General features: G+C 38.4%; 2 long non-coding RNA genes across 7 annotated transcripts in view; one reads left to right on the top strand and one right to left on the bottom strand.

Annotated features, from left to right (window-relative positions):
* LOC123789418 (uncharacterized) overlaps positions 1 to 25953 on the top strand; it is a 202368-nt gene that overhangs the window by 155280 nt on the left and 21135 nt on the right. For 3 of the 4 annotated variants that reach the window (XR_015724064.1, XR_015724063.1, XR_015724062.1), the window contains one exon: positions 11590 to 11722. This is a non-coding gene — a long non-coding RNA (uncharacterized LOC123789418). Of the gene's footprint in view, positions 1 to 11589; positions 13686 to 25953 lie in introns of those variants that run through there. The other variant, XR_006778815.2, reaches the window with a different exon arrangement.
* The window catches only part of LOC123789420 (uncharacterized), a 149021-nt gene that overhangs the window by 121530 nt on the left and 1538 nt on the right, over positions 1 to 25953 (bottom strand). The gene's annotated exons all lie outside the window — the stretch shown is intronic.

Raw genomic sequence — 25953 nt, 5'->3', positions numbered from 1 at the left:
TGGCATTTTCAGTTCTGGGTTATTTTAAATAATGCTGAAGTAAACATTTTAACATGTCTTTTGGTGAACATATGCTGGCATTTCTCACATATGTGTTTTTGAAACTGTTAAGTAATGCAGTTCTGTAACAACCTTCTAGGTCAGGCCACATAGAATTGCCTTATTTTGTTACTGCTGTATAGTCTTCAACTGTGTGATATTCTGTACCATATTTGGCTCTTGTTGGTCATTCAGTCATGTGGCAGAGACTGCTAGTTTTTTCCTTAAATCCATTCTCCTTTTTTGTATTCTCCCTTTTTCCTCCACGTTTTTAGCTAGGCACTTGACTTCTCAGAATAAAGACTATATTGTCCAGTCTCTCTTCCAGCTGGATGTAGCCATGTGACTAAGTACTGGACAATATAGTGTAGGTAGAGCATCAGATAGTGGATTTCAGGACCCTTTCTAGGAGACAGAATGACTATACCCTCTGTCTTTCTACCTCCCTTCTTCCATCCTGGTGCCTATAACCTCATGTCGCCATCTTGTATCTTGAGGTTGAGGCCCACACAGTGGAGACACAAAATATAAGGAATCTGGTCCCTGATGGGATCAAGTGTTAGACTTACCCTGGGCTGTCTACCTGGGTTTTTACATGAGAGAGAAATGAATACCCATCTTATTTGAGCTACATTTGTTTTTCTACCACTTATAACTGAAATGAATTATAACAAATGCAAGTTAGTTTCCAATTTTTGTTATTACACATCATATGACAGTGAACATCTTTCCATATATCTTTATATTTTTATGTGTCTTTTATGTAGAAAAAAATTACTAAAGGTGGAATTGCTAGGTTAAAAATTAAGAACATTGTAAAGTGTAGATACTGCCAAACGTTTTTCCAAAATGTTGTACCAACTACATTACCACTTACATTATGAGTGATATTTCCTCGTTGTCAACTTGCCAAACCTCTTGTATTAAAGAATCAAAACAAAGCAAAAAAAAGGGGGGGGGATATACTTGGATTTTTTTTCTCTTTTTTCTTTTTATTTTCTGTGTATGTATTACTGATTTTTGATTTATGGTCACCATTAGGTTTATATACAACATCTTATGCATATCACAGTCTACATTAAGTTGATGGTCACTTAAGTTTGAACACATTCTAAAAGCACTAAATTTTTACTCCCCAACCATGTTTTATGTATATGATGTCATACTTTACATCCTTTTATTTTGTGAGTCACTTGACTGATTTTTATAGATATAATTGATTTTACTGCATTTACCTGTGAAATTTTTTCTTTCATAATATTCTTACTCCTAATTATGGCCTTTTCTTTCCACTCAAAGAATTCTCTTTAACATTTCTCATAAGGCTAGTTTAGTGGTAATGAACTCCTTTAACTTTTGTTTGTCTGGAAAACTCTTTATCTCTAATTCTATTCTGAATGATAATCTTGCTAGGTAGAGTATTTTTGGTTGCAGGTTTTTTCCTCTTAGTACTTTGAATATATCATTCCACTTGCTTCTGGTTTGCAATGTTTCTGCTGAAAAATCAGCTGAGAGCCTAATGGAGTTTCCCTTTATTGTAACTGTTTTCTTTTCTTTTGATGCTTTTAAAACTCTCTTTTCATAACACTTTTTTGCCATTTTGTTTATTACTTGCTTTAATGTGGACCTCCTTGGGTCGATTTTGTTGGAGGCTCTCCATCCTTCCTGGATTTAGATGTCTGTTTCAAATTTTTCTGCCCCTTTCTCTCTCTCTTCTCATTCTGGGATCCCTCTAATGAGAATATTATTACATTTGATGTTGCTGAGTCCCCTTAACCTATTCTCATTTTTTATTATTCTTTTTTCTTTTTGCTGTTGAGCATGGTTGCTTTCCATTACTGCCTTCCAGCTCACTGATCTGTTCTTCTGCCTCCTCTAATCTGCTACTGATTCCCTCTACTGTACTTTTATAATTTCAGTTATTGAGTTATTCATCTATGATTGGTTCTTTTTTTTATATTTTCTATCTTTTTTGAAGGTCACACTGAGATCCTCCACTCTTTCCTCAAGTCCAGTGAGTATCTTTATGACCATTACTTTGAATTCTTTATAAGGCATATTACTTATCTCCAGTTCATTTAACTCTTTTGCTGTGGTTTTTTTCCCTATTCTTTCATTTGGGGCATATCCTTCTATCTCTTTATTTTGTCTTATTCTCTATGTTTGTATCTAACTGTTAGGAAAGTCAGCTATGTCTCCTGATCTCAAAAGTAGTGGCCTTGTGAAGAAAAGGTTCTGTGATGCCCTGTAGCATAAAGTCACCTGTTCACCATATAGGTGCTTTAGGGGTGTCTCCTATGTGAGTTGCATGTGCCATACTGTCATGGCTGAGCCGCATTTGCCTTCAGTCCAATCTGTTGCAATGGCCCACTTTGCCTGTAGTAGGCACACTGGGCAGCTTTGGTCCCTGTGCTGTTCAGGGGCCAGTCTTGGACTGCCATGAGTTTGTAATTGTGTAGTGTCAGCAGTCAGACCATATGCCTGCCCTGAGGCCATTTGTCAGGGCTGAAGTCACACCAAACTTCACGGCACTCTCCCTTCATTGTCCCCTGAGAGGCTTTCATTCGTGAGCAAGACCTGCCGGCAAACCAGATGCCTGCTCCAATTGATCTGTTGGAGCTGTAGTATCATGGACCTATAATGTGCTCACCCTGTCTTGTTCCCTAAGAGACTTTTGTTGATGACCAGGGCCAGCAGTCAGACCAGATGCCTGCCCACTGTCTGACCACTGGGGCTGGAGTCACCCCAAACTGCAGTGCTCTCTCCCTGTGCTACCCACTGAGAGGTTTTTGTTGGTGGGTGGGGCTGGCAGTCAGACCAGATGCCTGTCCCCACTGTCAGTTGCAGCTGCAGTTGCATCAGTGCATGTGGTTATCTTCCCCTCTCCCCAAGGCAGGAGCTACTTTGGAGGAATGCCTCCTGCGTGGGGTAGGTTGGATGGGGCAGATCCACAGAAGAATGCCAGGGCTGCCAGGGCAGCGTGTATGATGTTAGCAAGATCGGCGGGGAGCGTCACTGCTGGTTCCCACAAGTATCCAACTATCTAGGCTGGGGATGGGAGGTAGGGGAGGAGAAATGGCACCCACCAGCTCTTGTGTTATTGAAGTCTCTCAGAGATCCCTGCCAATCCAGTGAATGTTCTGAAATTAGCAAATAAATCTTCATGTATACCCCAGGCACTTTTCAAACTGCTGCTTTTATGCTGTATCTTGGCAGGGTTATTTGTTATACTGGCTCTTAAAGGGTGGTGATTCAGTTTCGTATCACCTTCCAGCACTCCCAGAGCTAAGCCCACTGATTTCTAAAGTACCTGGAGTTAAGCCCTGATGATTGTAAGAATTTGTGAAGTTAAGCCCCACTGGTTTCCAAAGCCAAATGTTATGGGAGCTCATCTTCAGTGTAGGTCCCTCACACCTGGGATGCCTGGGGTGGGGTCTGCTTCCCTCCCTTCTCCATGCTTGTGACGTCCCTCCTGTCTATGGTTAGTCTGTCCAGGAATATGGTTCCCAACTGAGTGTCCACCCCACCCTCCCTTTTCCATGTGGCCTCTCCATGATTAACTGTAAAAAGTCTGTCCTGCTGGTCTTTGGGTTGTTTTCTGAGTTAATTGCACTGCCATGGCTATTAATTAGGTGTGTCCATGGGATGAGGTGAGCTTAGGACCCTCCTACTCTGCCATCTTCCCAGAAGTCTGAAAACTGAGTTTTGTATTATCTTTTTATCTATTCCCTTAACTTGCTGTTTTTTTTTTCACTTTCTGGGAATCATATCAGTGGCAAATAATTTTTAAATTCTTATATATACCTTATTTTTCTTGTCATATTACATTGGGAATAATCATACTTTTTCCTCTTACCAATGGGAATTCCTTTAGTAATTCACCATTAAGTATGATGTTTAAAGCAAGCTTTTATTCAATGTTTTAAATCAACATAAGTTTTAAAATGTTTAGTCTTACTTTAATGCATTATTTTTAAATATAAATAAAAAGTGGTTTGTCTTTAGTAGTAACAGGAGAATTTCCTGCACTTGGGGTTGCTAAGTAAACAAAGGGGCCTTTATAAAACCTGGAAGTGAGGACACTTTCATTGGCTCTGAGTTTTAGAATGCTTGGTGAGTGACCTAATTTGGGGATGCTTTAGTTTTGAGATCCAGCAGGAAATAACTCTGGAATGTACATCCCTTGTACAATATGTTGCCTCTGTTTTAGGAGGGATTGTTTAAATTACATTATTTGACAACAGTTTTACTACATGAAGTAAGTTTTTAAAATAAATCTAAGACCTGGCTAAAGCATGTTAATAATATATTCTTAATAATTATATATAAATTATTTATAGTTTATTTTATTATATTTAGTTTATTTTTTAGTTTAACAAGAGACTACCCAAAACTAAATCATCTGGATTACCTCATGTATCTTATTACTAGCCCAGTTACCCAGAAGACTTAGTCAACTTTGTTTCCTTTTCCTCTTCAGCCCACATTCAGAATGTCATTAAGCTCTCTCATTATTTTCTTTTCTCCATTCCTACCCTCTTAGTTAAAGCTTTTATATCTCAACCATGCTGCCCACAAAGACCAATAAAAATGGTGTAAATAATAGACACAGGCTCCCATGTCTGGCCTCTGGACAAAATCTAATTCAGTGAGCCCAGCATAATGCTATCGGTTGGTAAAGTGTTTAGGCCACTTTGAAAGAGCCTAACCCCAGTCTTGAGACAAAAATTGAAAGTCATTACACTGGGATGTACTGTAGTACTCAGCAGTCTAGAAAACTCTGCAACAGAAAGAAATGTGATTTGGAAATTGCTTTGCAGTCATAAAGAAAATATTTTGGCCATTCCAAGGGATGTTCCAAGCACTAGTTTTTGTCTTACCCTTGCTGCATAACCCTTTCAGTTCAGCAGAAAGGTCAAAAAACTGGCCAGAGTACAAAATGAACATGCTTTTGAGATTTGTGAAAAGGAGAATTCAGATCTAATGTCTGTAAGAACAGACCTTAGACATTCTGGCCACGATTCATTTGTTATTGATACCATATGATTGCAATGACATTCAATGGTGTAAGGGCAATCCTTGCTGCCAAGACAAAAAAACTCGTATGGAGCTTTCTGGTTTTGGCCACTCATGTAACAAAGATGTAATTTTGGTTATTTTCATTTTTTTATTCCTCCAAGGGCCTTGTCATTCCTCCCTTCAATCTCCACCTATTTTATGCCCAAATGGTCAAGATAGAACTTTTTAGATTTTCAGAAACTATCTCCCTTAAGATTACAAGAATATGAAAAGAAACCATTTGACCTCTAATTTATCATACAGGTAAAACCTTACTTCTTTATTTTTTCTAAACTGTACCACCAGAATATAATTTTTAAGTTCTAATGGTTGAGAAACTTGCCCATAGGATTTGCTTGCTGCTGATGCTGTGGAGATCTCCTCCTAACCCAGCTTACTCCATTTCAGAGATGGAAAATGCTTTTGTTTTCCCCAGAAGATGGAAGAGTAAGTTATATTCACTTACTAAGGATGAATGAACTACTTAGAATCACCTAGCCCTCTAATCGCAAAGATTTACTGAATTGCATTAGTTGAAACAAGCCAACTCTTGGCACATGCACTTATGCCAGCAATTGGATTATTTCTTGATGCTAATGTTTTGACTTTGGTGAACTAGTAGTCAAATTGATCCTTACTTGTGTTTGTTTGTTTGTTTGTTTGTTTTTCTCATTTTTATTTTGTTATATTAGTCACCATACAGTACATCCCCAGTTTTTGATGCAATGTTCCATGATTCATTACTTGCGTATAACACCCAGTTCACCATGCAATATGTGCCCTCCTTAATACCCATCACCAGCCTATCCCAATCCCCCACCCCCTCCCCTCTGAAGCCCTCAGTTTGTTTCCCAGAGTCCACAGTCTCTCATGGTTCATTCCCCCTTCTGTTTACCCCCCCCTTCATTCTTCCCTTCCTTCTCCTACCGATCTTCCTATTTCTTATGTTCCATAAATGAATGAAACCATATGTAATTGTCGTTCTCTGCTTGACTTATTTCACTTAGCATAATCTCCTCCAGTTCCTTCCATGTTGCTGCAAATGTTGTGTAATCGTTCTTTCTGATGGCTGAGTAATATTCCATTGTATATATGGACTACATCTTCTTACCCAGTCATGAGTTGAAGGGCATCTCGGCTCCTTCCACAATTTAGCCATTGTGGACAATGCTGCTATGAACATTGGGGTGCATATGGCCCTTCTCTTCACTACATCTGTATCTTTGGGGTAAATACCCAGTAGTGCAATTGCTGGATCATAGGGTAGCTCAATTTTTAACTTTTTAAGGAACCTCCACACTGTTTTCCAAAGTGGCCATACCAACTTGCATTCCCACCAACAGTGTAAGATGTGAGACAGGAATCCATCAAAATCCTAGAGGAGAATATAGGCTGCAACCTCTTTGACATCGGCCACAGCAACTTTTTTCATGACACATCTCCAAAGGCAAGAGAAACAAAAGAAAAAATGAACTTGTGGGATTTCATCAAGATAAAAAGCTTCTGCACAGCCAAGGAAACAGTCAAAAAAACTAAGAGGCAGCCCACAGAATGGGAGAAGATATTTGCAAATGACACTACAGATAAAAGATTAGTATCCAAGATCTACAGAGAACTTCCCAAACTCAATACACGTAAAACAAATAATCAAATCAAAAAATGGGCAGAAGATATGAACACACTTTTCCAATGAAGACATACAAATGGCTAACAGACACATGAAAAAATGTTCAAAATCATTAGCCATCAGGGAAATTCAAATCAAAACCACCTTGAGATACCACCTTACACCAGTTAGAATGGCAAAAATTGACAAGGCAGGAAACAACAAATGTTGGAGAGGATGTGGAGAAAGGTGATCCTTACCTGTTATTCAGATGGCTTTGTATCCTTCTGAGGGCCACAGTTATCAGGCTGACTCATTTGATTTTTGTCACAAAGATCCTAAATCTTCATGTGTATCAATTCAACCACAAAATCAGATGAGATAGGGAAAATGAAAGGTGGTCCATAGTTGGACCACTGAGTAGGGTGTATGGAATTCAGATGCGCCTCTCCTCTGATTAACCATTTTGCTACAAGGGTTAATAAGGAGACTTCTACATCTTGCGAGTATTTGGTAAGGGTGGAAAATTATCACATCATATTTTATTACAGTTTTGGGACTATTTCTAAAGAAGTTCTTTAACAAGAAGTAATGTCCTACCAGTGTCCTTTATATGGATGACATAAGGGAAACAATTAATACATAACAGCCTCTTCTTGCTAGCATCCAAGGATATGAAATCTGGGCAGCATCTCAGCCCCCTCCCTCTCCCATCCACATCTAATCAGTCACTTCATTATGTCCCTACTGACCGCAATCATTACCCATGTACATTGTGAAAATGTTAGAAAGTAGAGATAAGAAAAAGACAAATTCATTTATCTTACCATTCAGATGATTTTAAGTGTTGTACAGAGTCAAGCATTTCTGTTCCAGTTACTATTGCAAACCACCCCAAACTTAGTGGCATATATTTGCATTAAAAATAACAATTGTTTTCACAGATTTTTGTCGGTCAGTAATTTAGTCCAGACACGGGGAAGACTGCTTATGTTTGCTACACCATGTCTGGGGCATTAGCTGGGAACACTCAAAAATTGGCATAAGTTAACAGCTGAGTATGGGAAGCATCTGGATACATCTTCACACAAACGTCTGGCAGTTGATGTTGCTTATTGGCTGGGCTACTGGCCAAATTACCTATGCATGGCCTCTGCATGTGGGCTAATTTGGGCTTCCTCACAACACACATAGCAGCTGGGTTTTAAGAATAAGTGTCATAAGACGGCAAGGCACAAGTTCAAGGCATTCTTATTATCTAGCCTCAGAAGGCATGTGGCATCACTTCCATTATACTCTGTTGGCTGAGATAGTCACAAAGGTCTGCCCAGCTTGACTCTACAAGTATTTCTTTGGGAGTTCAAAATAAGAAGACAGAAAGCTTCTTTCGATTCACCTCTCATTCTCAGAGGATGTTTTATGGTATATACAAAGGAAAATTCAAGGATATTGTCCTATTTCCCAGGAACCAAAAAAGAGACCATAAAGAAGGAGGCATTGGTATCTCACTATAGCAGTACATAAAAGTACCCTGGAGCAAATAACTGAGGCAAAATTACTCTTCCCAGACTCTGATTTGGGAGATGGCAGATAGAACATCAGGCGGGAGTGCCTCTGTTGCTATTGACTACAAAGCAACAAATTTGAGAAATCTAACCTTGTGTTTATCACTTGGGAGCTCACCCGTCACTCTCACAGTCTTGTGGGTATTTGGAGAACAAGTCTTGTGCAGAAGGCCCAAACACCAAAGAGACAGCTCTTCAGATCCAGCTTACTGGGGATATCACTCAAACAGGATGCTCAGAAAATCCAGGTTTGTTGAAGGATCAGAGGCCTCTAAATCACTTCCTACAGAAGTCATCATGAACAACAGCAACAAAGCACCCTCAGTTCTTTAATCCTGCAGCAGGATCCTGGAACACCTGTGATCCCTGGGGGTTTAAGAGCTGTGCAATCTCAGAATGTAAGTACAGGTGCTTAGGCCAACCAGGAAGATGGTTATAACACCTATGTCAGGGTAAAAACTACATGTAAGATTCTGTGAGGACTTCGAGTGGCTATATAATGAGTAAGGCAATAGTTATCCTGAAGGAAACTCTGGACCAGCAAATGGCAGGTGGATTAGAAACACTAAAGATAAAAAGAGAGGGCAGAAAATTGTCCTAGTAATAATCGGGCATCTTGCTTTGCACAGTTCCAAATAAGCAGATTTCAGTTACCAGTTTAGTTAAATGATACCAGTCTCCCAATAACACAGTTCATATTCCAGTTACCCCTCAGAGTAACTGCATAAAGTAGAAACTTTTCTGCTATGTTGTCAGTACAAAAATAACTACATAATAACAAATGCACATCATGATCATGACCAATCACATCATTTCTTGCAAAGTCTATTCATGACTGGCCACCACATATTTATTATTAATATGTAATAATTATTATTATATTCACACAGATAGCAAAGCATGCAGTTGTGTTGCCTCCTTGTCTTCCAGGGATAAACCTACACAATGTTTGAAAAAAATGGATAACTGAAAAAGGAAATTGGCTAAGAGAGGAAGTGCAACAAAGAGACAATTGGTAAAACTGCAAGTGAAATTCAAATTGAACATAAATGGAGATATGGAAGAAATTACTGTCTGTGGGAATGTTGACATTGTCACTGTTTGAGAGACTCACAGATGTGCAACCAGAGGAACTCCGTAAAGGCAAACGTAGTGACACAATGAGGATAAAGATGTCCCAGAAGAAAGCACACTGGGAAAAACAAGAACAAAACACAAAAAATCTTGCATTGAAGAAACTCTCAGGGGTATTCCCTGAAGCCAAAAGTCGAAAGCTGATCTAAGTTTAGAAGTATGACTGCTCACCAAGGCTTAATGACAATGCTCACTCCATACTGTATGCAATACAATGAGAACAAGAAGACAAGTACTGTTCATACTACACAGTAAGATTTCTACACAGAAAAAAACCCACTTTACTGCTAAGTATTTTAAATGTTTTAAGTTATAATGCACTAAAATAAAACATAAATAAATAAATTACAGTGTTCTAAATAAATATTGGTTTTACTACTCTTAAATTTCCCTGTATGTTTATAATCTACAGCAAAAGAGTTTTTAATCTGTTGTTTAAAAAAGGTCCCAGAATAATTGTAATCCCCACGCCTCCTTTGATTAGTAAGGTTGCTTTGCACAGTTTTTGTTCATGCAGTCATTTTTATGGCTGCTTATTACCACACACAGCGGGGACCACCTGTATATCTGAGCCAGGATGGTGGCAGTGAGAAGAGAAACAAAATGGTGGACACGAAATGAAGTAATACTCCAAAGATCATGATTGGATGGTTGTGAAGAACAAGGTTGGAGATAATGGTGGGTGTGCTTAGCAGGGAGCAAAAATAAGCACCAAGTAATTAGAAGAAGAAAATTGGTAAGAGAACCTTTGTGTGGAGACAGACTCCAGGAGAGATTTGGTTTAGAAAGAAAGAGTTGTAACCTTTGGAAACAGTATGATTATTTAGGAAAGATTCAAATATGTGAACTATCAGCTGTGACAGTGCACCGAAATTTCACAATTTGTGATATGGTTGGGGAGAACAGGCACTCGAACTGTTGTTGATACAAGTTTTTATAGAAGTAAAGGAAATACTTCTCATTCTCACACCATTTCATGCACCAGTTACCATTTATTTCATGGGACAAATTTATTTTCTAAAGCCTCCCTTTAAAAAGGTTTGGAAGAGTTTCTGCATTTTCTAAGCCTGGCTGATTTAGGCATGATTTTTTTTTAAGGCAAATTATTCTCACTGAGGATTTGCCTTTTTGATGACAAGTGTCACTTTTCTGTATCTTAGAGAGATGGTATTTCAGAACTGAGGCCAACAAAGGCAGTTAAAGGAGGAATGCATGTCAGGGTGTCCTAGGGGTCAGAAAAAAGAATTTGTTCTAGGGGAGGAGCTATGAGCAAGAGGATCCAGCCAGCTGACATAGAAGACTGCCCAGCAGGAGGGAACTGGAACTGATAGATTCCTGCCCTTCCAGAGGTTTAACTAGGAAGGCTATTGTTCTGTAGTGTGGAGAACAGACATCATTCACCCTAACTGGCTGACATAATTTATTAAGTTGAATCAAGTACAGAAGAGAGAACGTCTTTATGATAGGCCAGATTCCATGAGTGGGAATTCCTTTGAGTAAAATAGGGAGAGAATACGCCCAGTGTTAAAGATTTTCCAGAGACTGCTTCCATTTCACTTTCCACCCCTCCCAAAATCACTCGCCAAAGAAATACTTTGCTGGACACTGAAGTGGCCACAGCTGTGGTCCTAAGAAAACATCAGGATATAAAATGAATCATGCTCTCTTTTAGTTAACTTTTTTTTTTTTTTTTTTTTGGAGTGTGCAGGCAGGATAAAGGACAGGTGCTATTAAGATAATAAACATCATTAAAGTGTTTGGAAGTGCTGCCCAGTTTCCATGAACAAAAGCTTTCCAAAGAACCATAATTATTTGTAAGGTCAATGAACTAAAATTTTCCCCGTATAAGTATTAAGAAAAAGGTCATTAATGCTTTAGGGGACTGTAATGAGTCTGGAAGAAGTTGACTTGATCCTCCCCTTTTGCCATTCTCTATCAGATCGCCCTGTGATCCTCCTCAACCACCAGACTCCTGGATGGCTGGAGTTGAGCCAGTGACTGACTCCCTGACCAGCCACGCAGGGCTTTCAGTTACCCTCCACCCAACCTGGTAGACTCTTCCGCAATTTACATAGTCTCATCCTTACATGAGGACCATCACCACCCCCCACTAAAAAAAAAGCCCAATGGCAGTCCTCTGTGCTAGCTGTGAGGAGGAAGAGGTAACTATGTTTTTTTATTTTATAGGTGTTGGAAAAAATCTGCAGGTGTCCCAAAGCACCTAGGAATGCAAGTATGGAGAGAAGGTCCTTCAATCATAACAGAATTTCAGTTTTACTCCTGTAAAAAAAGAGAGAGGACAGGTCCACAGATGCTGCAGGTATTTGGACCCCCATCTTGTCCCTGCAGTTGGGGTTGTCTTCTAATCTAAAGGGCTAACTTTGATGACCTTTTTGTCATAGATGGCATCTCTCAGGAACCTGATCATAAATTGCAATGTCTTGAAATTGTGTCATATCCGGGACATGTGTGTGTATGTGTGTGTATAATATTTTCTTATTTAAATCACACCAACTTATAATGTAGGTGTTATTTTCATTAAACAAATGTTGATAAAATGAGACTTACTGATTTTCTCAAAGCCACCAATTTAAGCTTGCCTGACCATGAACTCTTCCAGGCAATGAGAATTCAGGTTCCTTCAGGAAAACTCCCTATCTTTAGCTCATCAACTTTCAGTTACCAATCATGCTGTTCTTTGAACCTTTCCTTATAAGATCCTAAAAATCTGCTCCTAAGCATATCCTGAGCTTTCCATCCACAACAACTCTTACTTCCCATTTCGGCCCGTCTAATGTGGGAAGTCATAGACATTCCTTCAGGAAAAGAAATACCTGGCTGCAAATAATTCCCTTCAATTGATTTGTAGATAGCTCCTTTAACATAACCCATGTTTTAAAGTTACATATTTCAAATTAGACCCAGTGCTCAGACGGTACTCTTTTTTTCTTTGTTCTCAATAACAGTTCATATAAACTAATATTAAATAACTGTGCTGTCCTTTAAAAATTTACTTTCATGTATGAATACAAATAATAGACAAATTTATCAAACAGGTTTCTTCTGTAAGAAATTCATTATGAAGGAATTTAATGATAAAAGAAACTCATCAGTGAGTTTGTACATTTCATGAAGTAAGAGTGACATAATCCAAATGCATATTGTTAAGTTAAATATTATTTCCGCCACAAGAGAAATACTCACTTCTCTTTTCCTGATGTTAAGCTCTGGACTTGGCTTCCACAGCTGCCCTTGGCTCTGCAGTCTTCAACTCACCACCCTCAGGGTTCCAAACACACACCCTACCTCACAACCCCATGTGGAGTTACCGCCTCTGCGCCCACATAGCTGAGCTCCATGGGGTGTTTTAGGAATCACAGAATTCTCACATCTTGTTCTGAGAACTGAGATTTATGATCCCAATAAAGATTTCAACAGTAAGATGAGGGTAAATTGCTCAGAGGAACTTAGTTTAAAATGTTGCCCTGAAATTCCCTACTCACCATCCCATCTATCATGGGGCAAAATAAAAGCACATATGAGCCAATAATACAAGGTCTAACAGGGTGAAAATGTTTTGGAATTAATAACAATATCTTCCTAACAATGTATTATCTCCAAAATGCCTTTTTAGAACAATGATCTTGATTTGAAATTTTAAAAAATAACAGCCAAAGCTGTTAACATGTACTGAGTGAATAAGGATGTTCTGAAAGCAGACATCAAGAACCTCAACTTCTAAGAGACACTTACTTTTAACTCTTTTAACAAGCAAACTTTAAAATATTTCTGCTGTAAGAGATGTTGGGCTAGTTCCCGATGGAGCCTCACACAGCCTTCCACTATAACACTCCTTCAGACCCAGACCGGGATGAGTGGCCCTGAAAAATCAAAGATGGCAGCCAACCTGGTGTCAAAACCCTGCAAAGATTTAAATCATTAGACCCACCAAACTCGACTAAGAACCATAATAGGTGTCTCAGGCCTAAAAATGGAGTAAATCCTAAGGCCTGTAAAAGGGGGAAAGATATTTTGTCTTGTTCCTCATTTCCACAGAAAATCGGACTGCTCTTCATCTGTTGCATGGTTCCAAGACAAGTGCTTTTCTAGAATGGTGTCTCCATGCTCCTTCTGATTCCCCACTCACCTCTCATAAATCACAAGCACCTGTCTTGTATATTGTATGTCCTGCTTTTCACCCTTCCATACAGCTTTAAAAGGCTAATTATGGAAGTAATATATGCCTATTCGGGAATCAGAAAACTGCAAAAAAAAAAAAGAAATCACCAGAGATACCCAACATCAAGAGTTTAGCATAGTGTACCATCGGTATGTATTTTCACCTAACCCTTCAGTGGCCTTGGTGCTGCCCGTCGGTTCCAGCCCCTTCACAGAGGATGATTTCACACTCTCTTCTTTCCCCAAATCTCTGTATCCCCTCTCTGCTTTCTACTCTCAGTTGAAGACTTTGAGTCTTATACAGAAACAATCAAAATGGATTTTTCTCCAAAATGCAGCAGGCACAGGCATCTGTCCCATGCAGTTTGCCTTCCACCTGATCCTAGGACAAACCCTCCATTTTGCAATGGATCCCATTCCCCTCTCCTCCTCAAGGACTTTGCTCCTGTAATTATTTCCACTCCTGCCTCATCACTTCTCCTCTTCTTTAGCGGATCATTGCCAAGGGAAAATATATGGCATGCCTCCATTTTAGAAAAGCCTTGACTTGACCCCATATCTATCAGGCTCTTGTTCATTTTGAAGCTTTCCCCTTCACAGGGAAGGTGCTTGCCAGAGTTGTCTACGCTCAGTGTTTGTTCTTACTCTCTTCTCTTTTTCTTTCTCCAACGCAGTTCACCCAGAGCAACAATCACACCCAAGTTGCTAAATCCAGTGATCACTGTTCAGGCCAAAAATAACTTGACCTTGCAGCAGCTTTTGAGACTGTCGATCATTCTGTTCATCTCCATACAACTTCTTTACTTGGCTTTTACGAAACCACTAACATACTTGTTTGGTTTTCAGTCTAATTCATTGGCTTTTGACCTTGCCGAATGCTCATGTTCCCAACCAGGACCTGCCACATAATTTGCAGGGTGCAATACAAAATGGAAATGCTGGGCTCTTGTTTAAAAATTATGAAGAATTTCAAGACAGTGAGAGCAGAGCATTAAACTAAGGACAGGGCCCTTTTAAGGATAATGTCCTGTGTGACTACACAGTTTGTGTGCCCATAAAGCTGGCCCCATTTCCATCCTCACAACGTTTCAGTGCCCATGGCTCAGGGCTCATCTATTTACACTTGTTCTCTAAAACATCTTATCCAATCCAATTGGCTTTAGATGCCACATACGGCAACAAATACCATTTTATCTTCATCTCTAACCTCTCCATTCAACTGCCAATTCAAATATTCAGCTGCATATTCTCCAAGTCTGTTTGATATGTTAAATGCATCTCAACTTAACATGTCTGAAGTAGAACTTTCTTTTCTGACCCAAATGCTTCCCACGGTCTTCCCCCTTCCAGTAAATATCAACTCCGTTTTTCCAGTTGTTCAAGCCAAAATCATAGCCATCCTCAACCTCACAATTTCTCTCCAATCTACCAGCAAATCCTATAAGCTCTGCCTTTAACATATTTTCCAAATCTGACCCACTCAGGACCTCCAACCACTTGTAACCCTGGTGCAACTCTCCATCATGACTCATCGATTCTAGGAGTGACTTAGGTCTCTGGATTTCCATCTCGGTCTTTGACAGTCTATTCATCCTTCTAAAATTCAGATCATAGTTTATCACTCCCAAATGGCAAATTTGAAAGTTTTGAAATGCTTCCCATCTCAACCATAATTTTTTCTGAAAGATTTTATCCATTTATTTATTTGAGAGCGAGAAAGAGAAAGTGAAGGGAGGAACAGAGGGAGAGGGACAAGCGGACTCTGCACTGAGCACAGAGCCTGACATGGGGCTCGATCTTAATGACCCTGAGATCATGGCCTGAGCCAAAATCAAGAGTCAGATGCTCAACTGACTGAGCCACTCAGGTGCCCCCGCAACCATAATTTTTTTAAGTCTCTACAATAGCCTAAGTGGTTCTGTAGCTTTCTTCAACCTTATCTCCTGTCACACCCCCTCATCACTTCACTCAGCTACAATAACTTTCTTATTATTCCTCAAACTTTCTTTCACACTTATGGTTTTCCGCACTCTGAAATACTCTTCACTCAGTTATTTTTTTTTTTTAAAGATTTTATTTATTTATTCGACAGAGACAGAGACAGCCAGCGAGAGAGGGAACACAAGCAGGGGGAGTGGGAGAGGAAGAAGCAGGCCCATAGCGGAGGAGCCTGATGTGGGGCTCGATCCCATAACGCTGGGATCATGCCCTGAGCCGAAGGCAGATGCTTAACCGCTGTGCCACCCAGGCGCCCCACTTCACTCAGTTATTTTAATGACTTCCTCTCTCAATTCAGTGAGACTTCGACTTAAATAGGACCTCTGTAGAAAGCCTTCTGTAATGAACATAAACTTTGTATGTCTCCTCAGATGCCCTTATTTCCTTTGTTCTGGAGATGCTACCTATCTCCTGGACCATGCCACACCACTGCCATATTTTTTGACCCCTAGAGCTGATAATAAATTGTGAATGTTCCATCAGTTCCTCATCTCCACTCATATTTATATTCAGATGAAGTGCTACTCTACAGGGCCTGGGCTCTGCTTTCTTGGCCAGCCACATAGGGACTCAATGATATATCCCTAAAGAGCAGGGGAGTTAGCTTTTCATGACCAGTGGAAAATAGGAGACAGCAGGAGTCAAGGGAAAAAATGGAAGAGAGTAGATCTAGATATATGAAGATTTAGATATAAGGATACATGAAGGTTAATTAGTACATCGTCTATCTTCTTACTGCTTATTCTTTTTATTGCAGTCTGGTATTTATTATATATATGTACATATGGATGGATGGATGCCCTTTCATGGCAGAGATTCCCTCTTTTATGTTTGTTGTGATATCACCAGTGAGTGACCAGTGAGCTGGTAGGGGGAAGAAAATTTCAAAGGAAGAAGACTGGCCCTGCTAGACCCCTTTACCTGGGAAATAAGCAGGGCTACTTATTTATTTAGGAAAATAAAAAGACTTGATGATTTTCAGAGAACAAAAGTTAGTCCTTATTGTGTGAATACATTGAAAACATTAGTTTGAGAGACACTAACTTTGTTTTTTCCTCTTTTTTGTCAACTACAAACTGATCTTTCCTGAAAATGAAACTCATATGAGCCATTGAGCAAATTACTTCTAAAACAAGCTGGTGTCATCATCAATGCTATGTTGATAGTATGTACCTTTGATATAATGTTGTGAGAATGGCAGTTTAATGCAGTCTTCCCAAAATTCCAAACCCCCAGTCTAACTAGGAGGAAAACATTAGACAATCCCAACTTCAGGGACATTCTATAAAACAACTGGCCAGTACTCCTCAAAACTATCAAGGACAAGGCAACTCTGAGAAACTTTCAGCTTTGAGAAGCATAAGGAGACAGGATCACTAAATATAATGTGGTATCCTAGATGGAATCTAGAACAGAAGAAAAATATTAGGTAAAAACTAAGGAAATCTGACTGGACTATGGGTTTTAGTTAGTAATAATGTATCAGGAATAGCTCATTCTGTGTGACAAATGTTCCATAGTAATTTAAGATATTAACAAAAGAGGAAACTAGGTGCTTATTATATGAGAATTCTCTGATCTATTTTTATTTTTTTGCCACCTCTCTGTAAATCTAAAACCATTCTAAAGGAAAAGGTTTATTTAAAACAAAGTATGAGGCTATGGAACAAGATAATGGGTGCAAGAATCTTTCACTAGACCTTTTTAATTAAGAAGTAACAAGTGAAAAGTGAGATTTATTTTAATGATATTAGAGTGTTCCAAGGACTCTAATGGCAGAAAAGTGGCTGGACCTCAGGAATTTGTAACAGAGCCCTTAAAACCTCTATCTCCCATCCTACCTCAGTCTGCACTCCCTGAAATATTAAAGAAGAAAATGTATGTATAAAACCAGATTAATCTACAAGACAGTAGGGTTTTTTTCCTAAAAACTAAATCTGGATTTATGCATACTTTCTCTTTTCTAAGAAAATGGAGATAGTGGCAGAGTGACTCTAAGAACAGAAAAATCAATCTCAGAGTTTCTCCCAAAATTCTGTATAAAAGAATAAAGATAGAAAGCATGAAAGAAAAATGAATGAATGAAGGAATATATACATACATAGATACATAAAACAAGTCAGTGGAAATGCATAAGCTTCTAAGTCAATAACATTAATTCCTTACATGTTTTATAGAAACTTAAATTCCATACACATGCAAAGTTATATGTTTATGATAACTATTTTTTTACTTATTACATAAAATTATATTTATTACAGAAAGTTTAGAAAACAGCTATCAAAAATATGAGTCAAAACAGAAATAACCACTGTAAACATTTTGGTATATAATGTTTCTGAATCATCTAGCCAGAGCAATTAGGCAAGAAAAAAATAAATAAAAGGCATCCAAATCAGAAAGGGGGGCACCTGGGTGGCACAGTCGTTAAGCGTCTGCCTTCGGCTCAGGGCGTGATCCCGGCGTTAAGGGATCGAGCCCCACATCAGGCTCCTCCGCTAGGAGCCTGCTTCTTTCTCTCCCACTCCCCCTACTTGTGTTCCCTCTCTCGCTGGCTGTCTCTATCTCTGTCAAATAAATAAATAAAAATCTTTAAAAAAAAAAAAAAAGAATGTAAATTGGTAGAGCCACTATAGAAAGCAGTATGGAGGTTCTTCAAAAAATGAAAAATAGAACTACATGTGATCTCACAATCCCATAATGGGTATATATTGAAGGAAACAAAATCTGTATCTCAAAGAGATAGCTGTACTCCCATGTTTATTGCAGCATTTCTTCATAACAGCCAAGGCATAACTGCCAAGACAACCTAAATGTACATCAAAAGATGAATGGGTAAAGATGATGTCACACACACACACACACACACACACACACACACAGAGGAATATTATTCAGCCATAAAAAATAAAGAAATTCTACCACTTGTGACAGGGATGAATTTTGAGGACATCATGCCATGTAGAATAAGTCAAATGGAGAAAAACAAATACTATGTGATCTCACTTACACTTGGAATCTAAAAAAGCCAAACTCATAGAAGGAAGAGTTGATTGGCAATTTCCAAGGGCTGGGGGTAGAGGAAAGGGGGAGATTTTGGTCAAGGGGTACAAATTTCCAGTTATAAGATGAGTGAGTTCAGTGGATCTAATGTACAATATGGTGAGTATAGTTAACCATACTGTGTTATACACTTGAAAGTTAGCAAGAGAGTAGATCTTACACATTCTTACCATACATACACACAGAAAAGATAACTATGTGAAGTAATGGATGTGTTAACACCTTATTGTGGTAATAATTTCTCAATATATGTATATTAAATCATCATGTTGCATACATTGTTATATGTCTGTTATATCTCAATAAAGCTGGGGAGGAGGGAAAGAGAAGAAATGTGAACCAAAACAAAAATAACCCCTGTACACATTTTGGTTTATAATGTCCCAGATGTTTTCTACTCATTCATATAAGTAAATGTATTTAGATATAATTACATAAAATTGTACTCATTACTGTTTAATAACCTGCTTGGTTGATAAAATAATTTTTGTGTATTTTTTAAGATAACTATGTTGTTGTTTCTTTTAAACAATTAGTATAACAACATATCTTAATGAATTTTGTAATATTGAACTATATAATTCAAAAGAGAAAAAAAACAAAATTTTACTTGGTCATGGGACATTAGTATTTTAATTTGAGGCTGGATTGATTTGCTAGTATTTTACTTATAATTGAGATTAATTTGTATATTTCTTTTTAAAATTTTTTTACTTAAGTGTAGTTGACACACAATGTTACATTAGTTTCAGGTGTATAACATAGTGATTCAACAAGTTTATACATTATGCTCTGCTCACCACAAGTGCAGCTACCAACTGTCACCATAAAATGCTGTTACAATATCATTGACCATATTCCCTATTCTGCACCTTTTATTCCCATGACTAATTCATTCCATAACTGGAAACCTGTATCTCCCACTCCCCTTCATCCCTTTTCCCATCCCTCCACCCCCCTGCCTCTGACAACCATCAGTTTGTTCTCTGTATTTATAGGTCTGATTCTGCTTTTTGTTTATTCATTTTTTTTCTGATTCCACATATGAATGAAATTATATGGTATTTGTCTCTCTCAATCTGACATATTTCATTTAGCATAATACCCTCTAAGTCCATCCATGTTGTCACAAATGGCACTATCTCATCCTTTTTATGGCTACATAATATTCCACTGTAGCTTTCTTTCTGTGAGATATTTGTCAGGTTTTAGTATCAGAACTATGCTAACTTTAAAAAATGTTAGGATAGTTTACATGTTTTTTTGTACTCTAGAACAAATCAAATGATTTGTGGTTAAAGGCCTTTTTCCCCCTCATTTTCAATCCATCAAGCACTTCTGCTTTTGTTAAAATAAAATAAAAAGAAATTATTAGAAAAGTGAAATAAAAAAACAAAAACAATCAAAATACAAGTTAAATGTATTTATTATTAGATTTAACAGACATAAAATTACTGTCAAATCACTCTAAAAGTTCCTGAACATTGACTCTCAATTGCTGTATTTATCCTGGACCAGCAACACATAGCTCATGCCTGCTGCCTGTCCATGGACCACACTTGGACTAGCCCTGATTGAAGAAGGGGTCTAACATTTTTGATGATGTGTGTCTATCAGCCAAAAAAGAAAAATGATGTTAGACTATAACTGCAATATATGTATTTTCACTTATCTCTAAGTTATATCTATAACTTATATTATTAATCATGTTCTAGAGGCTTAGATTTTAAATGTCCTATATCCTGATGATCTCATCCTTTCATTAGTTAACACACAAGGTACAATGTACACTTGGAAATAAGATTTGTTGTCCATACTGTGTGTAGGCTCCTAGTTACCAGTAACATTTTTTATCATTTAACATTATTTGGGCTGATGTTTTTCATATCTGATTAGATCATCTTTGTTTTTATCTTATGATCGATGAAGTCTTTTCTTTGAACTATAAAGCAGGAAAAATATTATCTTATTAGGAGTGTTCTCCTCCCTCTGTGGCTTCTATTCAGGAATGTAATCATGCCACTTGTCAATTGTGTAGAGACTCATTTACTGACCACTATATAATGTAACGAGCACAATTGCAGTGCAGTAGTAAGGGCCAATGTGACAGTTGAGGGGACCAGATGACACGCATATTTTTCTCCAAGGACCTTTCTCTGCTGGGCCATGTGTGTAGTTTGGCCACCTGACCTACAAACTCAGAGAAGGTACCAGGTCAATCAGTAAAACAAGTACTATAAAATATTTCTTTGATTAGGAAAAAAACATATGGAAGTGATTATTTTTGTCCTCACCCTATTGGATTTTTCATTCTTGGTTCATATTAAAGACCATAGCTTTAAATAGGTTTCTCAAAGAATAACATGAGTCTCCAAGCATCTGTTTGTTTAAAATTCAGATTCTTGGTTCCTGTCCTGTAACTAACTACTGCATCACAGTTTCAAAGAGAAGATGAGGGTAGGGAAACACAGGAGTCTATATGTTTACTAAACTCCCCCAAGTGATTTTTGTACCTAGACATTTTGAAAACCAATGCTTCAGAACATTTTTTTTTAATTATAGGAATTATATATGATCCTTGAAGTCATCACACATAAAACTTGGCATCTTTATTTTGAGACAGTTTAGTACTTTGACCTCCTCTTCAATTTTTTTCTATGGTTATTAGCCTATTCTAATTTGTGTTTTTTCTTGAGTCAATTTTGGGAAATTTCTTTTGCTGGAATATTATATATTTTAGCTAGATTTTAAAACAATTATTTTAATTAAATTATATTTTGAAAAAAAATAATTAATATGTTTTCTTTTCAGTACTTGCCTGATCCAGTATGTCCCTATATAGGGACCCAACCTGTCAGAGACACCCTTAGGTTTAAGGGGAATAGGAAGAGGGGAGTTTAAGGAGAGTTTTGTTTCAACATAAAGAAAAACAGTGAATTTCTTTGACGATGATAGTTTTGAAAGCTCTTGATTTTTAAGGACCAAGCTTTATAAGGGAATAATTTTTGAAAACACAAACACAAAGACTTAAAAGATCAAGTTATAAAATTAGCTTATAAATAATAAATTAGGACTGCACTTTTCCAGGGAGTAGATAGGAAAATTGAGAACCTGACAAAGATGGAGGTCATGGTGACCTTCTAAACAACCTGGAGAGATCACAGAAGAGCAAAGATCATATTTAGAAAGAACTCAGTCTCTACTGGAAGAAAGACCATTATGGCCAGTTCAAGAACAGGTAATGGAGCCAAGCCAATGCTGAGAGCCATCCATCACCATTCAACAGAGCATTGCATGTCGTCCTGCCTGGGAGCGTGGCTAATATGAAGATCTTTCCCTGAAAGCTGTTTGCACCTCACTCTCTGACCCATGTATCTCCTAATAGGAGTGTCACCCATGGATATCCTGAGATTTTATTCAGCTTATTGTAACTCTACTGCATTTCTTCTTAATAATCTAGAACTTTCTAAGTCTCCTTAAATGAAGGTCGAACCCTGGGCATCAGAATGAACTGTGGTGGTGTATGAGGAACCAGCACCTGAACTTGGGTGATATTGGGTGGGAAAAATAGCTCAAAACATAATTTCAAGCCAAGATGGGGGAACAACCCACTCCTGTTACATTAGTATGAACATTAATAGAACATGCTTAGGAGAGGCTTCAACTTTCCTTATTTGGAGAATTACAACCACCACTTAACTGATCTCACTGAAACTATTCTATCCTCCCATCTTTTTTCTACATAACTTACAACAACCATCTTCCAAAAAATCGAATGTTGTGATGTTACTACTCTGGAAATTTTTATCACCCTGCTGTTACATACTAGGAAAGGTCAAACTTTGTAGTATTAACTACACTGTCTTTCAAAACCCAGCCCCAGCTCAGTTTTTCAGCATCATCATGTCTTGGCCCATGATTAAACCTATATTTGAGCTGTTCCAAACCTGAGCTTTTTCATACTGTTGAATTTTTACCTACTGGTCCTTCCTTCTTGATTGTCACAAACTCTCTTCTCTGCAAGCTCCGTCTTACCATCGCCACTTCAAATGTCATCCCAACCTTCCTCCACTGACACTATGAAAGTTATTTACTCTCTCTTCTGTATTCAGACTCATTTAAAAGCATCTTATCAGATTCTTTTCTAATGATATACTTATGTTTCCATCTCTACTGGACTAAGGGCACCCTGAGAGTGTTGAGTTCCACTTGCTCATCCTTCTGTCTCTGGCTCCAAACACAGAGGAGGCGCCCTATAAACGTTTGTTGAATGATTTAGTCCAAAATGAGTGACACAGCTGGCTAATAAAGCTAAAATGCCCTTTGCCTACATAACAGTCTACATTCACTTTTTTTGTTCTGATCCAGCTGTTTTTTGGACTTAGAAGTTCATTTTATTTATTCATTGTACATCATTTCTTTAGATTTGGCCAATCATTCCACTCTGACATGACGGTTTTCTTTTATCTTCTTTTTAAATTTTCAAGTCTATTATCCAAGGAATACGCTGCCCCTTCCAGCTACATCATCAGCAACATTTATTATCGTGCCATCAATTTTTTTATCCCAGTGATAAATAACAATTCTGGACAGGGCCTTTCACATAACATTTATCTTATCCTCCCTAGGATTATAGTTATTTTCTTCTCTTGTTTTGTTAACTGGAATGTGACCTCCTCAAGACACACATTGTGGCTCACTCACATTTTTACATTCCCTTAACTTTCTTGAGATTAATAATACTATGCAATGTCCTAATGTCCCCTGATGGCAGTTGTAGGAAGCTGGTTCTGTAATCAGATGACGTAGAATGAGATCACGGCTCTCCACTGAGGGACAGACTTGCGCAAGTTTCTGAAACCCTCCCACCCATGTTGATAATATTTTCTCATACACAAAATGTGGATAATATTAGTACCTATATTATAGAATTGTCTTGAGAGAATAAAACAGATAATGTATGTAGAATGCTTAATGCTATCCTTAACACATAGTAAATACTTAATATTTATTAGGGATTATTGTTATTATAGGTGTTAGTTGAATAAAATAAAGACAGGAAATATCAATGTCATTAAATATGCTAATATGCTCACCAGTTTGCAACTGATGCTATGACAAAGTGCCACAGTCTGGGTGGCTTAAACAACAGAAATTTTATTTTTTTACAATTTTGGAGGCTAGATGTCCAAAATCAAGGTGTCAGCAGGTTGGTTTCATCCTGAGGCCTCTCTCCTTGGCTTATAGATGGCCACCTTCTCACTGTCTTAACATACTCTTCCTTCTGTGTGTCTGTGTCCTAATCTCCTCTTCTTCTAAGGACACTGGTCATATTATTGATTAGGGCCCACTTCAATGAACTCATTTAACCTTAATTACTTCTTTAAAGACCCTATCTTGAAATACAGTCACATCCGGAGGTACCGGGAATTAGGACTTCAACATGTGAATTTTGAGGGGACACAATTCAGTCCCTCACAATCAGCAATAGACATCACACACATTATAAGTAACGTCTAAGTAGCTTTGGCAGACTGTATGACCATTAACAACTTCCCTCACGCTTCTAAGAGCATATGTCCCTGTCCTCAGCAATCTCACTGGAAGCTCCAGGAAGACAGATAAGCATTCATGCTCCCCAGCCATTGGCTCGGCCATGTGACTTGATTTGGTCAGTGGTAGGTGAGTGTGGGGGGCATACCCCACTCTCAAGCAGAAGTCTGAAGAGGCACTGATTGTTTTCACCACTCTCTTGCTCCTTTCTGTTTGCCACAAGGTTAGTATGTCTCGGATAAGGACTGTTTTTTCAGCCTAATCCCCCAATGAAGAGACCGACAAGCAGAGCTGCCAAAATGATGAGCAGCTGCTCATATGTAAATGCAGGAGACAAGTCAATGTTTTTTTGTCTAAATCACTGGGATTTAGGGATTGTTTATTACTGCACAAAAAGGTGCCTAGTGTGATAACCCACAACAGTGATTTTTTTTTTAAAAAGCAAATGCATAGATATGCTTATTACTTTTTCTTGCAAAAGGCCCAGAAACCCAATGTACCAGCTATGAGGTCATTCTGATAAAGCTAAACTGCAAAACAGGAGCAGAGCATCAACAATTTCATGAAGACCCAGGGCCCGTTGGAGAAGCTATTTTTCCCATTTATGTCGAAGAACACGCTGGCCTCCCTCACAGTTCAATCTTCTCTCTTGAATAAAAAGAAATTGACCCCTGCTGCATTTGCAGCCCTGCCTCTCCCTGTCCCAGAGAGAAATCCTCTTCTGTTCTTAGAGAATTATAGTGGATGTCGAAAATTAGAACTGTCTGCCCTCACTTGGCAAACACAAGGACTCCTTAAACCAGTACAACTTCACCCAAACCAGTATTAGTTCTACCAAAACACATGCTAGGTTCACAATGTAATTCAATAACCATACTTCAACATCCTGCCATTTCCCAGTTGCTGGCGAAGGGGACTATTGAGCTAGACCCTAAGGAGTCAGCAGGATTGGGACTGCTGGAGAAAGAGAAGAAGGACATTTAAGGCAGATGGTACAGTTTAAACAACAGCATAAAGTATATTCCAGGAAGATGCGCTGTTGATGGTGGTTGTAGCAAAGGGTGCAGGAGTGGCTGCAAATGGTATTGAAAACATAGCCAGAGGGCCATCCCTGACAGCCAGTGTTGCTGGTTCCAAGCCTGAGCACAACTCAAAAAACAGCGGGCAAAACTTTCAGTGTTATGGAACACAAATTTATGTCTTCATATCTGATTTTTTAAAATATGTCTCTTTAATAAATATGTAATATCACATAGCAGTTAAAAACACAAGCTTTTTACGTAGACAGCCTGGCTTCATAGCACAGCTGTGCCATGAGTGTGCCCTCACGAATTTGAGTCCATGAATTTACCTGTATAAGCCTCGGGTTCCTCTTCTGCATAACAGAATGGGATAGTAGTATGCTTTCCTTCTAGAATGACGGTCACTGAATATAATGATGCCCGTAGACTTTAGGCACAATATCTGAGTCAAAGTCAAAGCTCCAGAAATAGTACTTGCTGCTGACATTACTGCTGCACTGTTGTTGAGAAATGAAAATTTAGTAATTTGCTTCTGTGAGACTTTGCCATCTGTATCCCTTGGTTTCCAACATCCTAATACTGCTTCATCTCGGTCCTAACATGTGTAAGACAAAGCTAAAGAGAGAGCCCCACGCATGAAACATGACAGTCAGCGACAGATGTGGCTTGAGCAGAGAGGGGCCCCAACCGTGCTTCTCAGTTCATGGCTCAGCACAAACAGGGCTAAGCTCAAACT

The sequence above is a fragment of the Ursus americanus genome, chromosome 3 (assembly GCF_024610735.1).
Source record: "Ursus americanus isolate L20-20 chromosome 3, mUrsAme1.1.p, whole genome shotgun sequence".
Taxonomy (NCBI): domain Eukaryota; kingdom Metazoa; phylum Chordata; class Mammalia; order Carnivora; family Ursidae; genus Ursus; species Ursus americanus.
The sequence above is the reverse complement of the archived record's forward strand: the minus strand, read 5'-3'. Positions and strand labels throughout refer to the sequence as shown.